At 56.2% G+C, this 18,422-nt stretch overlaps 1 protein-coding gene across 2 annotated transcripts in view; it reads left to right on the forward strand.

The window, feature by feature from the left end:
• The first annotated feature begins 1,915 nt into the window (after positions 1-1,915).
• The window catches only part of SH3BP4 (SH3 domain binding protein 4), a 74,608-nt gene continuing 58,101 nt past the window's right edge, over positions 1,916-18,422 (forward strand). Inside the window, exon 1 of one of the 2 annotated variants that reach the window (XM_081260581.1) lies at positions 1,916-2,089. The gene's annotated coding sequence lies outside the window, so the exon portion shown is untranslated. The remainder of the gene's footprint in view (positions 2,090-18,422) is intronic. The other variant, XM_081260577.1, reaches the window with a different exon arrangement.

Raw genomic sequence — 18,422 nt, forward strand, 5'->3', positions numbered from 1 at the left:
GGTGCCAGAGCCATGAGCTTTGCTCCCCCAGACGCAAGGTGCAGATGCCTCCTTCGTTCTGTGCATCCTGCATTTCCTTGGTCCTTTGTTCTTTGTGATTTTTAGTGCATCTTTCTGCTTCACTGCTCAGTGGACGGAGCTTTGCCTGGGCTGGGCTCTGGCTTTCTCGTTTGACTGCTTCTTTGTGTTTTGCCTGAGCTCCCTCATTAGCGTGTCTGAGGAGCTTTTCATGTGTTGGGCCATTTGTGGTCTTTCAGGGATTGTCTTTTTAAAAGCTTTTGATCATTTTCTACCTACTTTTTTTTTCAATGCTTTAAGCTTTTTTAAAAACATAGTATAGCTGTTGGTCATTTGGGGTAGCAGTAATGATGGTAGTGAGTCCTACCACGTGCCAGGCATCTTCTGAGTACTTAACATACTGTTTAACTTTCATACTCATTTAGGAAACTGAGTCACAGAGAGGCAAAATAACTTGCCAGAGATTCAAGCATAACAGGCGAGCTATGCAGAGACTCACGCTATCTGGACTCTTTCATCCTCCACAGGCTGGAATCTCTCCTCCACTGAGGAGGTTGGCCACTGTCTCCTTCTAAAAACTGCAGTATAGGGGCTGGGGATGTGGCTCAAGCGGTAGCGCGCTCGCCTGGCATGTGTGCAGCCCGGGTTTGATCCTCAGCACCACATATAAACAAAGATGTTGTGTCCGCCGAAAACAAACAAAATATTAAAAAATTCTCTCTCTCTCTTAAAAAAAATAAATAAAAACTGCAGCATATATCTTATGAGAAATTGTACCCATTTTCAGGAATTCAGTCTACATGCAGAAGACACCAAGATCAGGATCCATCCCTCTAAGCCCTAGATGTCTCTGTCTCTAACTCTGAAAATTCAACAAGGGCTTCACACCTAGGGTTTAGAAAATGGGTTCCTTGGATAAAGAGAGGTCTCCAAGACAGAAGGTGGGGCAAGGGCTTGGGGGACGGAAAAAATCCCAGGTTTGAATTCAGACTCGGAGACACCCCAGGGTAATCATGTCGTAGACCTTCGTAGCGCATGAGCGTCTAAAGTCACCTATAAAACGAGAAGAATCATATCTGCCGCCTGAGGGAATGTTGAGAACTGACTCAAACAGCGTCTTTGAGCCTGTAAAAATCTTAGTTTCTTTCTCCTCTAAAGAAAGGGGGCTCTGAATTGCAGAGGGGCCCCCCTCCTGCAGCGCGGCGCCTGGCAGTAAATGCACAGTTAAAGCCGAGGCTCCGGAGTTGGGTGGAATTCAGCTTCTATATCTTTACCTGTCGCCGACCAACCTTCCAAGCTTCCGAAATGAGAAATGAACCAAAGTGGGTAGCCAGGCGTGAGGATTTCGCCACACAGATACGTGATGCGTTCTTCCACGGAACATTTACTGATCTACGTGCCGGGGGTCCGGTGGTCTGTGCACAGGTCAGAGCAGGTGTAAATAATTCGGACGAGACGTTTTCGGTTTGCATTCCGCTTAGCGGGAAGCTTTTCTCCCTCGGTGACTGTCTATGCTGTGACTTTTTTTTCTTGTTTCTACTTTTTAACTTCTGCATTTGTTCCCACAACCTGACATCCTACCTGGGGTCACCCTATGCTGGGGGCACAGGAACTCGGCCAGGAGGCTGCGCTTGGAGCCGCATCCAGGGACCGAGATACAGGTCAGCCGCGACCCAGCTACTTCGGCTGGAGGTCGAACGCGGAGGCGGGAACCCAGTCGCGGGCTTTGGAGGTGCGGCCAGCCCGGGCAAGCCCGCCAGGGAGGCTGCGGCCCCGCCCACTCCGCGCTCGCCCCGCCCCTCCTCCGCCACACCCCGCGCTCGCCCGGCCCGCGGGACCACCCCTCTCCCGCGTCCGCGCGCGCTCCGCCCCGCCCAGCGCCCCGCCCCCCCAGGGCCACCCCTTCGCCCGCGGGGCGGGGGCCGAGCGCTCCGGGCACTCGCGGCGGTCCCGGCCCCTCTCCGCCTCGCCACCGCCGCGGTGCTTCCCGGAGCCGCGCGCGCCCCCGGCCGGGCGAGCCGCTGGACGACCAGAGCGCCGCAGGAGCCCGCGGGGACGCCATGCGAACCAGGTAGGCGCGCGGCGGCGGGGCGCCGGGGACTGGGGCCCTGGGGGCGGCGCGCCGGGTCGCCTCGGGCCTCGCTCCGCCGCGCTGGGCGTCTCGGCGAGATCGCACTGCCCTGCGGGCGCCGACCGCTCCCCGATGCCTGAGTTTGGGCTCCTGGGTGCCGGCACGGGGCTGTTTCGGGGCGGCCTCGCGCGTCCCCCGCTCCCGGGCAGGCGGGCGAGGCCCTGGACCCCAGGCGCGCTCGAGCCCCCAGAGCGGCGGCGACCCCCTCCCGGGCGCTGGCGTCTGCAAGACTCGCGGCCCTGGGGCGTCCCCGCGGCGACCGGACGCGTGCTCAGGGCGCGAGTCCGGGGCACGCGCGGCTCGCGGGGGCCGAGGGGCACCGGGAGGGCGTGGAAGGGTCTGGGCGACCCCTGGCACGATTCCGAGGAGGAGGGAAGGGCGCGCGGTTCCGCTTAAACTTGGTGACGATGCACATTTCAACTTCTTCGGAGAGCCTTGTCGAGGATAAAATGGAAAACTCCGGTTTCTGGCTTGGCGGGCGGTGACCCAGCAGCAGCGAGGTGACAGCGCTTGCAGCCGGCGGGCGGGCCCGGCGTGGATAGAGGCGCGTTGTTCTCCAAGTGGTGTCTACCGCGAAGCCCGCTCGGCTGCCGCTGGTGTCTGTTAGGGTTTCAGCGTTAAGTGCCGGGCCTCCTGGCCCAGGGCAGGCCGTGCCTCCTGGGGCGCTACCGTGCAGATCGGGACACGAACCGTGCAGATCCGGGGCTAGTTGGCGTTGGCTCTTCTCGAGGGTGCTGCGCCCTGAGGTGCTGCCCGGGAGTAGTAGCGCTGGTTGGGGAGCCCCACTAATCATTGATATTTGAAAAGGAGTATTGTGCCGGATTTTATTCGTGTTTATTCTTTCCAAGTGCAAGTACATTGATTGGTATGTCAATCATAATAAAGTTCTGGTAACTTTTGTCCTGATAACAAAAGCAGTGTATTCCAGAGCGGAAAATATGGAATTAAACAGAACCATCCTGATCCAACAGCTCCTACCAGCCTTTAATACGTACATTCTTGGGGTCACAGCCTTGCAGATTTAATCAAATTACAACAGAGGCCTTTCTTGTCTAAAGAAATTTGTTAATGCAGCCCTCCCCTCCCTTCTAAATGTAATTGTCTCAGAGCTCCAAAGTTTGGGTTTTTGGCATTAGCACTCCACGCAAGCTGAGAGTCTCCTTCTAGTGGGCAGGGGTTCTGTGTGAAATCTTGAGCCCAGATGGAAAGAAGGGTAGACCTGGTGCCTCTCAGCCCGCCCTGTGGTTTTGGTTCCTTGTCTTGTAAAAATGATGGTAATGATTCTCAATCTGCTTCTCAGGCCACCATAAAAATTAATGGGTGGTTTGCAGAGCGTTTTGACATACTTGGGTGGACAGCGGCTGTACTTCAAGGTGCTGGGGAGCATTTTGCTGTTCTACATTGTCATCCAATAAAACAGGCTGCCTCCCCCACCTGCATATTCTGCCCAGGAAACAGACCCCAGGCATGTCCACTGGACCTGGAGCACATTCCTGATTCCCTGTTCAGCACTGGCTAAATCCCTCAAAAGTGGGGAGTTTGGAGGAAGCTGGGGCTCTCAGACCCCCTCCACCACCACAGCCTCTGCCCCTGGGTGGATTTCCTAAAGTCAGGGGACACTGATATTAAGAGGCCCACGCAGCACGTTCCTGATGGGCTTTGGCCTGTGGAATGCCTTGGAGGTTTCGGGGGAGAGGGTGCACCTCCTGGCTTCCCAGGGGTTTGTCTTACCGCTCACTTGTTTACTGAATGAACAATGAGGAGCTCGGAGGCCAGCTGCGGGGAAGCCTGAGAGGCTTCTGTGAGCTTGCCTTTCCCCCTTGTAGTCCGAGGTTCAGGCACCACGCTTTAATGTCCTTAAAAACAGTCAGTGGCACCATGCTGTTTGTGAGTTCCAGGTGCCTGCAGCCGAGCTGGGGAGGAGGAGCGGAGCCTGCCTTTTGTCCTCTCCCTCTCCCCCCAGGAAGCAGCGGGAAGATCCTCCTCCTGGGTCCTCCTCGGATAGTTTCATTTTTCATTGTCACTCAGCACTCAGATCTGGCCTGGGTGTAGTCCACGCTCACACTGGGATTTGGAAGGACCCAGAAGGTGGGCTGGGTGAGTTGCTTTTTAGGTGTCCTGGTAGGGCCCATTGTGTAAATTTTCTCATGGTGCTGCTAATTTTCTGCCGTGAGGGAGGAAGGGGGTGTCTTCCTGGAATTTCTCTTTGCTAAATCGGCAGCCTGGAATTGTTTCCCTCTGGGATGTTTGAATAGATTTACTTCTTATTCTAATGTTGGGCTCTAGTCCGATTATGAGATGGGCGGTGGGGAGTTGGGTTTACTTCCTTGGGTTCTGGGAGGTCCCTGGATTTGAATCCTCCAATCCCAGACGCGCAGTCTTCCTCCTGGGGCACAGGCCGGTCTTCCCTCAGCAAACCCCTGATTCAGACTAGGTTAGGAGCCACGGAGCTCTGCTTGCTGACCTCACCCTGGCGTGGCACCCTCCGTGGAGCCTTGTTTTGAGGCACCCAGTGGAAGCTAGTGCAGTTAGCTCTTTGGGTTTCCTGTCACAGTGATTTTCAAGTTCATCTGCCACTTGGGCTGTGTTGTGATTTTTCTTCTGAGAATTACGGTCAGCCCCCCACCTCCCCGACATTTTCCAAGGCCCTGGAGACAGGCACCAGGACTTCTTTGTCCTGAGGTTGCAGCCTGAAACCAGGAATTGAGAAAAGGTCACCGAACAGATAGCCAGACTTGCAACCTCGGCTCCTCAGCTCCTGGCACAATGGGAGCCTCACATTTAGCCACTACCCTTTAGAGGGGTGACAAAAAATAATTTACCAAGCCCCAAGGCATCCGAGAACAATCCAGCTCCTGATTCAGTGTCCTGCAGGAAGCCACTACTCAGAGGCCTGAGGGCATCCGCCTGTTGTGTAACCCACACACCCGAGGTAGAGGGACCAGCTCTGGGGAAAGGGTGGTCAGTAGTTAGCCTTGAAGGTTGGGACTTTTCAGAAAGGAAGGGCTGAGGTCTCTTGGGGGCATTCCCGCCACCTCCTGTTCTGTCTGCCAGATGGGCGACACCTTCTTAAGCTGTCAGTAAGCAGATGGGCTTCCAGGAGCAAGTGGTGCCGGGTTCATCTGACTCAACGTTGGGGTGTTTTAAGGGTAGAGGTCAGTGTCACTCACTGGGGACTCCCCCTCCTCCAAGCCAGGTGTGCACTCTTTCTAGTTCTCACAGATACCGGAGGGTTTTATTTTTCAGGGAAGCTGTGAGTATTTGGGTGACCCCTCTAACTTGGCAGTTCAGAACCGGATCTGCCCAGGTCCCGGAGCTCTCAGCCACGTCTCCTGGTGCTGAAATAAAGAAACAGATGTCCTCCGTTATACATTTGGGAGCATTAGGACAGGTGTGGAAATGGCAGAGTGGCGCTTCCCCTACACAGTTAGACAAGCTTCTGCTTGGAGGTGATGTAATCTGCGATGTCTGCACAACTCCTCAGCCCTCGGAGGGGAGGGCCGCCTCCGCCGTCTGCAGCAGCAAGTGGGTCTACACAGAAGAGCCTGCTTTGAAGTTGGGGTAACTCGGATCTGGTCTGCAGTCCTCTTGTACCTTGAGGAAGTGACCTGGGCAGACCAGTCACTAGGAGGAGATTATAGGAAGATGTAAGATAAGGGTTCCACCTCTTCGCAATCAAAACGAATGACATACTAATGAGATTATTCTTATCTGCTCTATAGAGGCTTATCTCGGGGGAGCCCTGCGGAGGCCTGTTAGCCAACTCTTCTGAACAGATTGAAAAGAATCCTTTCTTTAAAAGGGATTTATGATTCCAACTTCTTACTAAATCTTCCCCATCCCCCCATTCTTGGGAACGTGGGAGCCGACTGAAGCCTGCAGGCCTGAATCAAGCTTTTCTAGCTTCCCATGAAGGGTCGGAGCCAGGTGTGTGCCAGGAACCTGCTCTGGAAGATGAGCCCCAGAGCCTGGGTGGCGCACCTGCTGGTTTCTGTGGTGTAAACACTCCCGCCACAGCTGGTGGCAAGCCAGGTGTGGGCCAGTGGCATGTCTAAATAGTGAATGGCGGTGGGGACCAACCCCCTCCTGTGGCCATGGCCTAATGGCCTGCCTTGTGCTGGGGCCATGTCTGCTGACAAGGACAGGGGCATCGCTGAGAAGCTCCTGGCAAGTCCCCCAGGCCATGCTCTGTGAATTCAGCGTGAGGACCATGAGGAAGGGGAGAAGTTGTGTTCAGGGCCGGCTTGGCCAGTGTTTGAGGCCTGCCTTGAACAGAGGCTCCCGGTGGGGAGAGGCAGGCAGCCCCCCACCCCCAGCTGCCCGCTGCCTGCCTCACTTCAGGGGCCTGGCGTGGCTTTGTTTGCTTTCGCTGGTGCAGAGGAGGAAGGGGTGGATGGAGCCCAGAAGAAGCCCTTAGTCCTTGGGTGGGTGTGAGGAGCTGATCTCTGGAGAGGCTTCCTGGGGCCGTCCAGCTGGAGAAAGGACCGACTTCACGCTTCGTGGGCCATAGCTGAGAACTTCATAAGTCCTTGAGCTTAGTTTCACACGTAAGTGGATTACTTTTTCTCTGTCATAATTAGCAGCAAAATCATCTTAAAATGTGAGTGCTTTCTTGGGAGATGGTCAGCATGGCCAGGGAAGTGCCCTTTGACCTCAGGGCCAGGTCTTCAGATCTGGGCTGGGCAGGGGTAAGCAAGGGCTCTGGGTGCAGATTTTAGGCAGGCACCAGGTCTCGGGTGATTGTGTTCAGGGCAGGGAAGGACCCTTGGAGAGAGGACTGGAGCCTTGAGGGAGGAGGGGCTCCATGTGGGAGTCTTAGCGGGAAAAGCAAGAGCCAGTGCCTTGCCATGAGGGTGGGCAGGAAGGCTTGGGGGGTGTCCGGGCAGAGGCAGCTGGGAGAACAGTGTTTTGTCCCTAAAGCCCACGAGAACAGTGGGACCCCTGTGCCAACCGGACAGTTCTGGGTAATGGGGGCCTGGAGGTTCCTAGGGTCCCTAGGTTTGGCTTGTAAGAACCATGTAATTGTGGTAGTGGGGAAGCTTCTAGAAGAAAGAAGAGAGAGTGGAGATCAAGTGCCCAGCTGAGCCTCCCCAGGCAGGCAGAGCTCCCTGACTCCTGCGGGCAGAGCCGCGCTTCCTGGTGCCTTTTGGGTGAGGGCTGCTGTTCACTTCTGAGGTCCTCTGTGCACAGTAGGCCCTCGGAGGCAGTGCACCTGGGTGGGCTGGAGGAACCGGCCGAGAGAGGGAGGCCTGCCAAGAGAAAACAGGGTGGTGACTTCATCAGACCATCCAGTGACAACTCCAATATTCTCTTCATAGGCCTCTTGACATTTTAAAACTTACAGTATGTGACCAGAGTGATTTCTGGCGTTGCGATTTGGGCTTAGGAGTAGTAATCTGCTTACTTGTGAATGCTGCCAAGGGGCCATCACCAGAGTTGCTTGCAGTCTAATTTTTAATTCAGGCAGGCTTATCCTGCCTTTGTTTACCCATTTTCCACTTAATGCCCTTTGTAAAAGGATTTGAATTTCTAATAGCTTTAGGATACAAAGAGGCAAATGGAGTAGTTGAAAAATGCGCGTGCATTAAGCACTTTAAAGTCACCTGAGAATCATAGCTTTGATAGGCAGTGGCTTGGAGTGTTTCTTTGCCCTGGGCATAAATGGAAACTCCACTTCTCCCTGAAGTTGGAGCCACTGTAGTACACAGAAACAGTCTGTGTGCAGCGCTGGGTTCAGGGCCTGTGCCCCTGCGTGGGCGGTTTGCGGGTGGGGGCCCTGGTGAACATGCTCCCAGGTTTTGCCCACCACATCTGCTCTCCCCTCGCCCTTCCCAAAGCCGCGTTTTTCTTTTATTCTCTTGCATTTTCACAAGTCTGTGATCAAGGGGTTTATAGAGGACCACTCTGTTCCTGTCAGGTGCTGGGCAGCTGCTGAGGGATGGCCTTCACCATGTGGGGCGGAATTTGAACCTGGACCCCCTTGAGGCCCACAGTGGGGGTGTGGCTGCGGGTGGCCAGTTACTAGCCTTGGGGGTCTCTGCAGCTCTCCTAGGGCACACACTTGCGTTGTGTTCTACCAAGCCTCCTGATCTCAGAAGGGTTCCATCAGGATCCGAGGGTTTGGGAACAGGAGGTTGCCCTTTATAGCACAAGAGTTTTTCTGTGACTTCAGATTCTCCCTGCATCTGTCAGGCTTTGACAGCCTCTGCAGGTGGCTCTTTGTGGTCCCTCAGAGATGAGGGGACAGTCCCCAGGGAAGCCTTCCTGAGAGTTAGGAGACTGGCTGTCATCCTGCTATGCCACCCTGTGGGACAGTGGCTGCATTGCCTGTCCCAGTGGCTAGACAAGCTCTTCTTCCGGGTGATCTCTCCAGTGGCCCTTTTGGGGGTCTGTTTAATTTGGGGGTTCCGCTGTGACAGAAAAAGAGCCAGGGCTTTTCCACCCTGTGTGAATCTTTGGCCTCTGGTTTTGACCGAGGCTTGGCCTTGGCCTGCACAGTGGTGATCATGGTACTGACCTGCAGGTGGGAGATTTGGGTGGGATTACATAATATCCCCACATTGTCCCCCATGAATTTGGCTGTGTCCTTATGCCCCTTTGGGCCTCTACTTATCAGCTGACAGCTGTTGGTGACCTGTGGAGTGAACCTTGTGTGTGCCCCCCAGTTTATTCCTAATTGTCGAGTGAACAGGTTTTGTGGGCAGACAGGTGCCCTGGTCAGTGGGCAACCTGGCCAGGGAGGTCTCAGCATTAGACCTGAGCAATGTTGGGTTTGATATTAGGTGTCCAGTCTGACCTTTAATGGTTACTTTGTTACTCAAGTTCTTTGGGCAGACCTGTGAGTGACAGAGCTGGCAGGTGGCTCTGCAGCCCCCAGTCCTGGGGTGAGTGTGCTCCGGAGGCAGTGTGGAAGGACCAGAAGGCTGCTGGGGGCTTCTGAGCCCCCCATGAAGAGTGCCCACCTGCCTGAGCACCTGGGGTTCCCCCTTCTCATGGGAAAGCACTGTGTCTAGTGTGAGTACTTTACCGGTAAAAATTTATTTTTTCTCAAAAACCCTTTTAAATTTAGTGGGTTTTTTTTCCCCCTCAAATACTTACATGTTGACTTTGGAAACATTGGAGCTCTTTGGGAGAAGTTCACAGGGTGGGTCCTCTAGGTATTCTGCCGTTGGAAGTTTTCACACGTGAGCACAGGCCTTGCAGACCAGGTGGGCTGGTGCAAAAGGGGCCTCCGTGTTCCTGGCACACGGTGATTTCAAGCAAGCGTGGTCCGCGTGTTGAACGAGCGCTGAGCTTCCATCTACAATGGTGACCCTTTTGGAGGAACACACACAGATTTGCACCCGCACTTCCAGTGTCAGAGTGTGTGGGTGTCCCTCTGTTGAGCAAGTCCTCGCAACAAAGGTGCCCAGGCCTTATGAGGTCTGTGGCTGGGGTCCCCTGGAGTGTCCCTTTCCTTGTTCGGCCTGTGCAGAACTTCCCAGTGCGCAGTCCTGGGTGGGTGGTGAATGTATCCTCGCTGAGCAGAGGAGCCCCAAGGGCAGGGGGCAGGGCGGTTTTTGGTCGGATGTAAACCTGGGGGGCTTCAGGACCCTCTGGGGGGACTGTGTCTCTGGATCCCAGGGTGCACAGGTTCTGCGGGGTCTGCAGGCCCACTCCCCTCAGCGCGGGGGGGGGGGGGGTGATGATTCCAGCGCGTTCATCTTGGACAGCCGGGCCCGGAGCTTCTCCAGGGTCTTGCTGGGTTTCAGGAGGGCCTCGCGGGCTGTGTGGCTTGATCAGCTCTGACACGGTGGGCTGCAGTCCCCTTGGCACTGGGGGTGGCCCTGGCTTGATTTTCGGACTTGGGGTTCGCTGAGAGGGGCGGGTTCTTACTACTTCCTACTGACGGTGGTCGTGATTCTGAATTCTGCCTGTGGTCTGGTGTCGCAGGCCTCTTTCTGGCAAGGGAGGAAAACTAATTTATGGTTCGAATATTTTTTGGCTGGTCCATCTCCTGAGCGTGGTTTTGGCACCCACTGTGTCCGTGAGTCATGCACCTATCGGTAACATGAGGCAGTACTTTGAGGGCCTCGTAAAACCCCAGCAAGAGTGAGGGGCTGTCTGCGTTTCCTACACCCTTGCAGCTCATTAGTACTGTGGGCTCGAGTGCAGCTGCTCCTCGGCAGGCTGGGCGCTGACCCCTTTGTAAGAGCTGGGGTGCAGCGCTGGCTCCCTGCCCTTCGTTAGCTCATGTTTAACTCGAGCTCTTTCATGGCTTGGCTCTGAGCGGAGTGGGTGGGGGACCACCAGACAGCCTCTGCCTTCAGGGCATTGGCCACAGCTTAGGAGAGGGCATTTGGTACCCAAGGGGAGAAGGCCAGGGTTCACGGGGTGGTCCTGGGGTCAGGGCCGGCTTCCCTGAAAACCCCCCTCAGTGAAGGGACGAGAGGCCAGGAGGTGGGTGGGTGTGCTGGGGAGTTTGGAGGGGTTTGGGGAGGGTGGCTGGGTGAGTTCAAGGAACCAAAACAAACAGCGGCAATGGCTTTCTGAGAGCCCTGGGAAGGGCGCCAGAGGCAGGTGGCTGGTCAGACGGGCCCTTCTGAGCTTTGATCAGCTTTGAACTTCCGTCTAAGGCCACTGGGAATACTTGATCAGATGTGTGAGCGTGACCTGAGAGGCTGGGTGTGATCTTACCCAGGAGGTCACCTAGCCGGGGGTGTCCTGACCAGGGAGCTGCCCAGGGGGTGACCTAGCCAGGAGGCGACCCAGCAGAACACTTGTCACCCTGGGTCCCTTCCTCACAGCCTGGCTCCCCCTGCAGTGGAGCTGGCCCCTCCCAGGGCTCCTGGGGTAAGTGACCCACACATGTACTTACCCCTCTGGGCCTGTCATTGAGATTTCATCAGATCATCCCAATTAAATGTCCACTCTGCACAGTTCTTCAAAGTTACATTTGTTATCAAAAACAACACCTGGGAAACTAAGCTCTCAGTCCGAGGCCCACAGGAGCCACGGTGTTCTGTACCCCAGACAGAGGAAGGCTTTGAAGAGTGGAAGGCCCACTGTCTAGCCGAAACCTGCCCGAGGGGTCCAGCAGGGCCGGTGTCAGCGCACCTCCCCCCCACCACAGCCTGGCTGCCCCCATGGTGGCCCTCGTCAGATTCCCTGACTGCCACCTTCTCTGCCTGTGTGAAGTGCCGAGGAGCCGGGGCTCACTGGCCACCCAGGAGATTCCTGTCCACTGGCTAATCCCGCCTCTTGTGGGGAACTTCACAGCCCCTGCCCCCCCCCCCAAAGCAGCTGTCCAGAGCATGCCCAGAGCAGAGCCACCCATTGTCAGGGCTCAGAGGAGGTGACAAAAGCTGGAAAGCGATGTCATAAACACCAGTGTTGTTTTTTGTCATTAGTGAAATTTTCTAGAAATTGGCTGTTTGCTAAATGGGGAGTTTGGTTGTTACCCCGGGAAGAGGAGGGGTTACTTTGCTGAGCAGGACAGTGGGGAGAGCAGTGACCCCCGGGTGAGCGCTCCACTGGGGGGCTGAGTAGCAGGCCAGCGGCTCCCTGGGAACAAAGTGCCCGCCTGCTGCCCCCGTAGTCAGGCTTCTTGGGAACAAAGGCTGGAAAGTCAGGCTTCCTGGGAACCTTGGGCGCCGTGACAGAGAATGCGGGGTCACAGAGAATGAGGGGCTCGTTCGCAGTCCTCCTCTGCTTTCAGCTTGTGCTGTGGGAGCTGTGCACAGGCACCTCCTGCAGCTCAAAGTCAGGGCGAGAGGGGACAGACCAGCGGTTGCTGTTGGCGCGTGAGCTTGGGCATGTAGAGGGCCCCCTTGGTCATCTGCACACTCCCACCCCTCCCTTTGTCTTTCAGGAAACAGAACAAACCATACATTTAAGGTGTTCAGTGGGGGGCACAGTAGCTGGGAAGGCCCCGCAGCCTGTCCCTGTGCCAAGGTCTTGCACACAGAGTCTCCAAAATGTGGCGGTGTTCACTTTTGCTGAAGGCAGAGTTGGAACCCAGAGGACAGCGGGTGTGTCCAGGGGCCCAGCAAGTGTCTGACAGTGGGGTTGCCGTGTGTGGCACGTAGGCCCAGATGGTAACGGAGGGGGCCAAGGGCAAGAGGCACTGGCATCTCGTGTCCAGTTTCTTGTGACTCTTTGGCTCTGCGTCTGGGATGCCTGAGCCCTCGATGCCATTCTGACCCCCTTAGCACTCTTGAATTACAGGAGTCCTCATGTCCCTGGGGCCAGGCTAATGTGCCCGCAGCCTGCGAGGGAGAGGAGTTAACACTCTGCTCAGTTCAGCCCACACTGGACTGTGGTAGATGGCTTCTGGGCTGTCCCTGGTTCCCGCACAGCACACACCTCTTAGGCTCCTGGTGGTCAGAGCGGTGGGCCCTCAGTGGCCTTGTGAGGAGCCACCTGGCATCCTCAGCTTTTGGTCTAGAAGTGCCTGGCATTTACAACATATGGGGGGGGGCTGCTGCCATCTTGTTTAACAGATGGGCTGGGGCACAAAGCATTGAGGGGTGTCTGAGCTGGGAGGCGGAGGAGCCAGGTTCAGCCCCACACTGGGCGCCATGTCTCCAAATTCCATGAAGAATGAGAGGCCTTCCACGGAATGTCATGGGGTGGATGAAAGCAGGGGACTGCCCACCCCGGTGCCCTTGATCCCGGGGTCAGAGGCATGCCTTGCCCACCTGCTTCTGAGCAGGGTGTGATTCCTTGTGCACCTCAGTACCTGACGCACAGCCTGGCACAGGTCAGCATGATCGTGGCAGACCCTCCCCACCCTGCGTGGTGGGTGTTTTAGAGATCACTGCAGCCTAGGCACCTGCCTGGGACATCTCCTTGGTGCTCCTTGGATTAGCCGTGTCCAGAGCTTCCCACCCGGGGCCAGGGCACCTGTGGGCCGCTTCCCTTGCTCAGGTGAAGGTGGCATCCTCTGGGCCACTTGGCTCCCATGGGTCCACAGCTGATGGAGCAAAGGGGTGAAACTACCCAGGCTGTGATCCTACAGGCTGTCGAGTCAGCCCTGTGATTAACAGTGATGACTGATGGAATGTTCTAGGTGTTTCCTCTCTAGATCTTGGAGCTCTGCTCAGAGGGAATAGTTGGAAGGTCTTTAGAACCAGGAGGTAGGGGGTCAGGGGTTGTGGGAGCTTCTGGTGTTTGTTCCGGTGCCCTCCTCAACTGGACACTGTCCCTCCTCACCTGGTTGACCTCTAGGACCCTTTCACTGGGGCTGATTGGGGTCCTGTCCTGCTTCGGGGGGGTCCATTGGGATTTTGTTTGGACTCTGTGTCAGATTGTTCCTGTGTTCTCTGGGATGGGGAGAGGTACCATGGACGGGGTTAACTCCTTGATGAGGCTGTTTCATCTTGCCTGCCCTGTGTCCTGCCTGGCCTGCGTCCTGCCTGCCCTTCGTCCTGCCTGCCCTGCGTCCTGCCTGCCCTGCGTCCTGTCGGGCTGTCCAGCTTGGCTTCTGTGAGCAGGCACTATTTTCCTCATTTTGGGGGTTCTTTCAGTGTGATGACTGCATATTTTTGACATCTCACAGTTTTGTCAGTGTGAAAGTTCTCCTGTGCACGTTTAATGTTTTCAGCCCTGAATTTGACTTTTTTCAGTGTTCCTTTGATTGTCCCCGTCCTGAATCATTTTGTTTAGTTTCATTTCATGTGGACAGGGTCCACCAAATATGTCCAGCCTGGAGAAGAGGCTCTGACCCTCAGTCGGTGGCTTTGTTTATGTTTGTTTATTTATTTGTGGTGCTGGGGATGAAACCCAGGGTGCCGTACCTCTGAGCCACACCCCTGCCCTTCAGCCCTTTTTTATTTTGTGACAGGGTCTCGCTGAATTGCTGAGACTGGACTCAAATTTGCAACCCTCCTGCCTCAGCCTCCTGAGTCTCTGGGAGCACAGGTGTGCACCATGGTGCCTGGCTAGTCGTTGGCTTTAATTAGGAGGACATTCAGACATTCAGCCTCTCTCCCCATGACCTTGAGGGAGCCGTCCTTGAGAAGTTTCCATTTTTATTGTTAGATATGCTGTCTTGAGGCTTTTCTGTGTGTGTGTCACTTAGGATATCTGATTTGCAGTATTTCATGGATGGTTTCAGTCTCCTGCAGTAAGCCCTGGTCTGTGAGTGGCCCTGGGGTGAGAACCAGCCTCCACCTTGACGCCCAGAGCCCCCCTGAGAGCCCAGCTTCTCTAAGCTTGGAGTGTTGGTGTTACCACGGGTGCTGTGACCGCGTGTGCCGCAGCACCTGTGTCCTGCGGCTCTGAGGCCCCCTTTTCTTCACTCTTGGGTTCCTTGATTCACGTGGCTCGTGTGCAGAGTGCCTGAGTGTGCCCGCACAGCTGCCTTGGCCTTTGACCTTTGCCCACCACTCTAGCCTGCAGTCTTCCAGGGACTTTCTTGTGTCACAAGTTTGCCAGCCAGCCGCATGGCTTCTGGCCACCTGGCCGGCACACTCCCACAGCCTCGGGCCTGGTCTCGGTGCCATCTGAGTCCCTTCTGCAAAGCTTGTGTGTGACCCTCGGCCTTCCTGCCCTCAGCTTTCTGCCTTACTGTCACTCCCCTGGTCCCCACGGCAGCTCCCCTTGTCTCCCAGGGTCCTGTTTTAGGTCCCGCTGACAGGGTCAGGCCTGGGGGCACCTTTCCTTTGCCCTTGACTTTAAGGAAGGCCGGGCCCATCTCTAAACCTTGGCTGAGCCCAGGGTGTGCCTCAGGATCACCCGGGAGGTTGAAAATGTCACTCAGGTCCCTTCCTAGGATTCGGGGGTGGGGCCTGCCTTTTGCATTTTGAGAGCATCTTTGGAGATGGCTTGGGCCTTCCCGCCCCCCTGCATCATGTGTCTTGAGCCTGTCATTCCTGAGATGATGGTTTCTCAGAACTTGTGTGCACAGAAATTGTTTCAGCCAAGGAATAACCAATGCCTTTGGAACGTTCCAGACACCACCGGCAGGTAGACAGTGAGAAATGAGCCGCCTCCTCTGCCAGCTCGTCTCCCAGCCTGCAGGGTCTGTGCTCAGGCTCCCTGCCTGTGGGATCCATTTCTGTTTCATTGACTCTGGGGACCCAGCTCACTTTTGCCCCCTGCAGTGACAGCTTGTGGCTACTTTGAATGGCTGCACAAGGCCTCGGAAGCCATGGGAGGAAACAAGATGGGCTCCTCCCTGGCCTCTGCTTTATCATCAGCCTTTCATTCTCTTGCAGGCGAAAGACGGCGTGCCCCCTCCTAGCCTCCTTTAGTGTCCAGTGTGTTCATTGCTGTGCGGCCGTGACCCTAGAACCACACTGGAACTGCGCCCAGCCCCTTTCCCAGCCCCGTTCTGCAGGGTCCACCTTGAGATGGATCATCTGGCTTCCTCCCTGAGCCTTCTGTCCTCCAGGGTCTCCTGTGTGGTGGCATCTGTGCCTTCTCTGGCTGGTTGTGTGTTTGTTTACCCATCCATCCTGGGGACACTTGGTTCTGTCTTGGTTGAGTACTGCCCCTGTGAACTTGGGTGTGCCCAAATACCCAGGATGCCCTGCTCTCGATGCCCTGGGCATTTGCTCAGGGGCAGGATCGCGGATCACATGCCAAATCTGTTCCCAGTGTTTTTTTGTTTTTAAATAGGAGCTTCCAAACCTTTTTGGAACAGCCCGTCACTTCACATCCCCTTGGTGCACGGGGCCTTTTCTCGCATCCTTGCCAGCATTTGTTATTTATTATGTTTTTATTTTTTATAGCAGTCTGCTAATGGGTGTGAGCCGCTCCATTGTGATCTCGAGTTCCTCGGAGATGACGAGGTTTAGCATGCTCTTTGGCCTTCTTTCAAACACATTTTCGGTGAAGGTTTTTGGGTAATAGGTCTTTTTCTTTACAGGTACAAAAATACCTGGTGGAAAAAATTAAAACCCGGGTGCCCTGTTTCAGACTTTGTCCCAGTGTGTGTTTTCTCCCAGCGCACATCTGTGTAGGGAGCGGATTTCTGTGTCAGCACATGAAGCGGGGGTACTTCTGCAGGGGCCTCTTCCTGCACTGCTCCCAAAGCCCCCTGCACCCTTGCATAGCACTTGAAGTGTCGACATGACTCATGGTGACGTGAAGAGCTCACGGAAAGCCTTCCGGTGCAGCCTGAACTCTGGGAACACAAACCTTCTGGTGACACTGAAGGGTGTTCAGGAGGAACAGCAGTGAAAGGGATTCCTTGTAATTCCCTTACTGTGAGATGAACCATGTAGACATTGTTCTTTAAACTGGAGTCCTCTGTGCTCAGTTTTGCAACCTGCTTTGGCCACTGACTGGACACAGAACAGCATTTGTAGGCAACGCTGAAGTCACCTGCAGGCCATCTGGCCGTGCTGCCATCCTGAGCAGGAGGTGGATGCCATTGGGGGAACTCTGTTCAGTGCCCCTTGGGGACCCTTTGGTGGCCTAGCGGGAGAGGCCTCCTGGGGTGTGCACCCTGCTGTAGCCTCGTTTCCTTTCCTGTCTTCTTCAGATTAGAGTTGGCGCCATCTCAGTGACTCCCGGCCTCACTTTGCAGAAATGGCTGCAGCGCTCTGCCTTGAAGTCAGGTGCAGAGGAGGGATTGACCACCGTGCAGGGCGGCAGTTCCAGACCTGCAGACTCAGCTTCTGGAGAGATGGACAGGGCTCTCGCCCTCCTGGGCAGACAGGACTGGTCCTTGGCCCAGCTCAAGCCCTGCTCTTCTCTGAAGCCTGGGTTGGGGCTGCGAGGCTGCACTGCCCACGGAGACGAGCTGACATTTGATGTGCCTTAGGTGCCCCCTCATCCTGGAGCCTCCGAGGTTCTCCCTGCCGGGGGCAGGGGTCAGGTTCTGGGGAGGAAGGTGTTGCTGCTCTCACTGCATCACCCTGTCAGCGTGGCTTATCAAGGTGTCGACCTTGGTCACCTGTGTAGCCTCTGCTACCAGCTTCTCCAGGCCCCTTGCTCCCTCTCTGAGCAGAGAGCTCCTGTGCGAGACCCTGCACCTCCTGCGCTCCTGCCCCCCCCTGCCCCTGCGTTTAGGTTGGCTACGCAGAACCTGGCATCTGAGTGGCAGGATGAAGGCAATAATTCAGTCTGCATTTAACCAGCACCTCAGACACCACTTGCCCTGCCCAGTTGGCCCGGTACATAATCCTGGCCAGGTGGGTGACACCAGGGTGACTTTGGTCCTCTGCAGCGGTCCCTTAACAGGGTACTTGGGAGAGGTTCCTGGAGTCTGCAAGTGTTCTTCACATGGGCAGCTGAACGAAAGGCAGGCCCCCGGCCCTAGAAGGGACAGCCACCCACTACGCCCCAGGCACGGACCTCAGGGCTGGAGCCACAGCTGCTGCGCACGGATCAGTTTCTGTTGGGTCCTGGAAACCCGACCCCTCAACAAAGGGCAGCTCTGGGAAGGGTTTGAGCCAAGATGGAACGTCAGTGTTTGTCCCTCACAGCTCCAGTGACTGGCTTCCTGCCTCCGCTTCTCCAAATGAGAGTTGAAGGCACCCATGCTGCCCACCTCCCTGGTCGAATTCCAATCCGGACTACGTGGGTCCCAGGCAGGGCGGTGGCGCCACAGCACCGGGAGGTAAGGGACAGCGCACTCTGGTGTGGCCAGACTTCTGGGCTTGAGTCCCACTGCTGTGACCTCAGCACAAGGCCTTGGACCTCCTGGGACTGGCCACCCACCCGCAGAGGGAGCAGGGCAGCCACGCCAGGCAGAGCACCTGATCCCGCGTGCTGCTGAGGTCACTACTGTGTCTCAGGGACAGGAAAGTCACCTGCAACTAAACACCTGCTTCCAGGGGCTCCCAGCCAGCTGCTCTGCCGGGCAGGCTCGGTTCCCACACACCCGGCTGCACGGACCCCCGTCTCACTCCAACAGTCTCCCTTCCTGGCCCTGCAACCCCATGAAGGGCAGCTGCTTGCAGGGCCGTGCTGGGCTGGCTCCAAAGCCAGGGCTGAGGCGTGTGCCAGGGGCACTCACAGGGCCTCTAATTGGGGTGTTTTATTATGATCCCCGTTACAAATCGCCACGAGTCAGCGACGGGGCAGGGCCAGCTGTGGTGAAAGTCCAAACACTGGGACCAGCTCAGATTCCTTCCCTCCTCCCAGAGCCCCCCAGGGAACAGCCAGCGGGGGAGGGGCTGGGCCAGCAAGGCAGCCCCAGCTTTCTCTGTGCTATGAAAGCATGTCGATGCCCTGGGCGGGGGCAGTACTGAGCTGTCCCTGAAAACAGAGCCAGAAGGGCCACGCCAGCCCATCCTGAAGGCAGAGCCTGAGGGCAGAACGTTCCACAGCCCTCCTGGGC

The sequence above is a fragment of the Spermophilus citellus genome (assembly GCF_964194105.1).
Source record: "Spermophilus citellus genome assembly, chromosome: 11".
NCBI lineage: Eukaryota > Metazoa > Chordata > Mammalia > Rodentia > Sciuridae > Spermophilus > Spermophilus citellus.